This window comes from Euphorbia lathyris, chromosome 1 (assembly GCF_963576675.1).
Source record: "Euphorbia lathyris chromosome 1, ddEupLath1.1, whole genome shotgun sequence".
In the NCBI taxonomy this organism is placed as follows: domain Eukaryota; kingdom Viridiplantae; phylum Streptophyta; class Magnoliopsida; order Malpighiales; family Euphorbiaceae; genus Euphorbia; species Euphorbia lathyris.
Window position 1 is genome coordinate 117,070,575 of NC_088910.1, and position 4,289 is coordinate 117,074,863.

Below are 4,289 nucleotides of genomic sequence, written 5' to 3' on the forward strand. Positions count from 1 at the left end.
AAAGGGCATTCTCCTATATGCAAAGGTTCCATAAGGACATGTGAAGGTTGTTTTATCTTGGTCATCCGGGTAAATATATATTTGAAAGAATCTGGAATATCCATCAAGAAAACAATAAAAAGCATGACCGGCTATCCTTTCAATCATTTGATCAATGAAAGGTAGAGGAAAGTGATCTTTCCTGGTTGCTTTATTTAGGTTCCTATAATCTATACAAACCCTCCAACCGGTGGTGGTTCGCGTAGGTATTAATTCACCTTCGTCATTCCTTACAACATTTATGCCTCCCTTTTTAGGTACACAATGGATTGGACTAACCCATTCACTATTTGAGATAGGATAAATGATTCCATTGTCTAAAAGTTTAGTAATCTCATTTTTGACTACTTCTTTCATATTCGGATTTAAGCATCTTTGCTTATCCGCTTTAGGTGGCTTATCTTCTTCTAAGTGAATTCTATGCATTACAATACTAGGATTAATTCCTTTTAAGTCTGAAATTTTCCATCCCATACTTCCTATCCTATTTCTAACAACTTCTTTCAATTTTTCTTCTTGATCATTTGTTAACTTGTTAGAGATAATTATAGGTAGATAATCGCATTCGCCTAAGAAAGCGTACCTCAAATGGTTTGGTAACTGATAACTCCCATTTTTATAGGGTTTTTATACCTCTTTTAGTTTATTTTCGCTTTATTTCCTTTCAGTTTTCTTATCGTTTTGTTAGCTTTTAGTTAAAATAAGTAATTTCGAGTATTTATGGCATTTTTTGTGTTTTCAGGTGTTTTTAGGCTGATTTGAGTATTCCCGAACCAGACCCGAGCCTTTTGGAGCAGTTCCGGACAATTCAGGGAGAGCACTTTTAGGATTCATCACGGACCATTAGAGCGGATTTCGGAAGCCCAAGGACCAAAATGGAGAAAAACCAGACCTTCTGCCCCATCTGGGTGCCTGTCTCGCCGAGATAGGCACTGTCTCACCGAGACACTAGGCTGTCTCGACGAGACAGCCACTCGTCTCACCGAGATAGCCTCTATCTCGGCGAGACGAGGCGGGAGAGGCACAAAAAACGCCTCTCCCCAGCTGGAATCTTGAATTTTAAGTTTTAAAATACCTATTTTAGCACGGAAAAGGACCTTATTACCCCCGGAGACCTAGGTTATCTGCCTACGACTATAAATAGGCGGCTTAACACAGTTCTTCGGGGAGATTACACACATTATTATTTTTCCGTTCCAGTTTTATATCCTTAGCTTCAGATTCAAAGCAGTTTGTAGTGTTAGATTAGTTTCTTGGAAGAACAGCTCAAAGGGTGGAGGATCTCTCTTGTTTTACATTGTAATCAGACGAACGAGTTTTAGAATGCTTTCGTTTATCCTCAATTGCATGTTTATAACGATTAGTTTGTCTATGAACTAATCCCCATCCAATCTAGGATGGGGATGAAATTTGTGTGATTGCTATGAATGTTTAGGGTTTAGGGTTTGAGAATTTTCTTTTGATTTGATCAGTTTATGCATGCTTTTGTGCCTAGGTAATGTTAGGAACAAGATTAATTGCTAGAATGAGCATTGATAATGACCAACTAGCGCGTTTGTGTATATAATGTGCCTAATGCCTGCAACCCTGACATTAGCTGATAATAGTTAGATTGATTCTTGACCATGGGATCATCTGTACCGAATTTGCATTAACCTGACTTCACTAGAGACCACTAGGAATGAGGCTTCGCGGCTGGGCTACGGCTTTAGCCTTAGTTGCCAAGAAACCTAATGCTTTGCATGACCTAGGGTATATGCCTAATCAAGCCGTCACCCGAATGCATGTGAATAGGAAGGGCAATACTGATCACATTAGTTCTTCACTTAGGGAAATTACCTTCGATCATTAGTTGAACTTGAACCTGAACCCCTATAAACCCATTCATAGGAATGAACCAATGGATTCTCCGTCCTAGGTTGTAACTATCATTAATCACAATCCACCCTGCGGCTAGTTCTGTTTACTGCTTTCTTAGTTTAGTTGTTTATTATTATTAGTTTAAACACCAAATTGCTTTTCAACCCTGCTAAACAGACAGGTTACTAAATGAATACACTAATTAGGGTAGTAGTCCTTGTGGTTCGATCTCGTGGTTAAGCACTGTATTACTTGTTGCGATAGGATACACTTGTCCTATTTATTGCTATATATTTTACGAGCATCAGTAACTCTTTAAGTTCTAATTTAGGGGGTATTACAATTGAAGGCGAAACTGGTCCATCTTCTCGAATGAATGGTTTTGGGTCCTTATCTTCTAATTCTTCTCCCATGATAGGTTCTATAATTTCTTCTTTTTGAATAATGTCATTGACACATTCTTCAACTAAGTCAAGTTTCATACAAGCGAATTCCTCCATAGGATATTTCATCGCTTTGTTCATATTAAACTCGATCGTATCCTCTCCTATCCTTAAAACTACTTTCCCTTCCGACACATCAACTAGAGCACGTCCCGTGTTCATAAACGGTCTACCAAAAATTAGTGGACAATTAACGTCATATGCAAAATCTAATATAACGAAATCGGTAGGAAAAATAAATTTGTCAACTTTAACTAAAACGTCCTCAATTATACCATATGGTCTTTTAGTGGTTTGATCCGCTAATTGCAAAACCATATTGGTACGTTTGATATCTTCTTCTAAACCTAACTTATTAAAAATAGACAATGGCATTAAGTTTATACTTGCTCCTAAATCACAAAGACAACTTGGGAATTCAATATCTCCCAACTTACACGGAATAGTAAAACATCCGGGATCTTTGAGTTTAGTGGGCAAATTGCTTGACACTATTGAACTACAGTCCTCAGTTAGCGAAATGGATGAAATTACTTCCCAACTAATCTTATTTAAAATTAGATCTTTTAAGAACTTACCATAGTTAGGGATTTGCGTAATTGCATCCATAAACGTCAAATTAATGTGCAAATTTTTAAGTTTATCCAAAAATGTTAAAAGTTGTTTGTCATAGTCCTTATTTCGGACTTTGTGTGGAAAAGGTGGTTTGGGTACAAATGTTTTTGTACTTGAGTCAATTAGTGAACTTTCTGTGTTTAATGTATCTTCTTTGGATTTTGGTAAATCAGTTCCTGGTAAAGTTGGATCTCCGGGCATTTCCGGACCTTTATAATTTTTCCCTGAACGAAGAGTGATAGCCTTTACATGCTCTTTCGGATTTTCTTCCGTATGGCGGGGAAGACTTCCCTCTTTACGGGATGGAATTGATTTAGCAATTTGACCAATTTGAACCTCTAAATTATGGATGCTAGATGAGTGGTTTTTAATAAGCTGATCGAATTTATTCTCGATCCGTTTAAAACCATTGTCGTGATTACTTATTTTTCCAGTGATAGCATCTATGAATTTGTCGATTTTAGAAGATAAAGTGCTAATCGTTTCTCTTGATTGATTTTGATAATTATTGGTACGATTTTGATTAGCAATCACATTATTATTATTATTATCTTTCCAGTTAAAGTTATGATGATTCCTCCATCCAGAATTATAAGTATTAGAATAAGGATTATTAGTTTGGTTTTGCCCTTGGACAAAATTTACCTGTTCGATCTCACTCATACCTTCATAATCCACATCTATTTGGATTGGATTACCATTAGGATCGCATGGTGCCATAAACTTGTCAATTTTGTGCGATAAGGTAGAAAATTGGGCTTGTAACATCGCGACTGGATCAAGATTCACTATACCTTTAACTGATGATGTGGTTGAGGATGATGGTTTTGCCACCGGTAAGTGTCCACGTTCCGCGGGCCACATACTGCTGTTGATTGCCATTTCCTCCAAAAGTTCTCTTGCTTGGGTTGATGTCTTCTTCATAAATAACCCTCTCGACATAGCATCTAATGAACCTCTAGTTGTGGGGTTTAATCCATTATAAAATGTTTGCATTAAAAGTGCATCGGGCAGTTGGTGGTGTGGGAATAAACTTTGAAGTTCTTTAAAACTTCCCCAAGCCTCATTAAGAGTTTCATTATCATTTTGAGAAAAAGAAGTTAACTCTTTTATGACTCTTGCAGTTTTTGCTAAAGGAAAATATTTTGATAAAAACGCTTAGGCTAATTGGTCCCAAGTTTCAAATGTTGCGTCTGGCATGGAAGTTAACCACTCTTTGGCTCTATCCTTCAAAGTGAAAGGAAAGAGGCGAAGTTTGATTGCTTCGGCAGTCACATTTGTTATTTTAAAAGTGTCGCAAATTTCTAAGAAATTTGTCAAATGGGTGTTAGG

At 37.1% G+C, this 4,289-nt stretch overlaps 1 non-coding gene across 1 annotated transcript; it reads left to right on the top strand.

The window, feature by feature from the left end:
* The first annotated feature begins 3,969 nt into the window (after nt 1-3,969).
* On the top strand, nt 3,970-4,076 carry LOC136216180 (small nucleolar RNA R71). The gene has a single exon (XR_010683170.1). It is a non-coding gene; the product is annotated as a small nucleolar RNA R71 (small nucleolar RNA).
* Nucleotides 4,077-4,289: the final 213 nt, after the last annotated feature.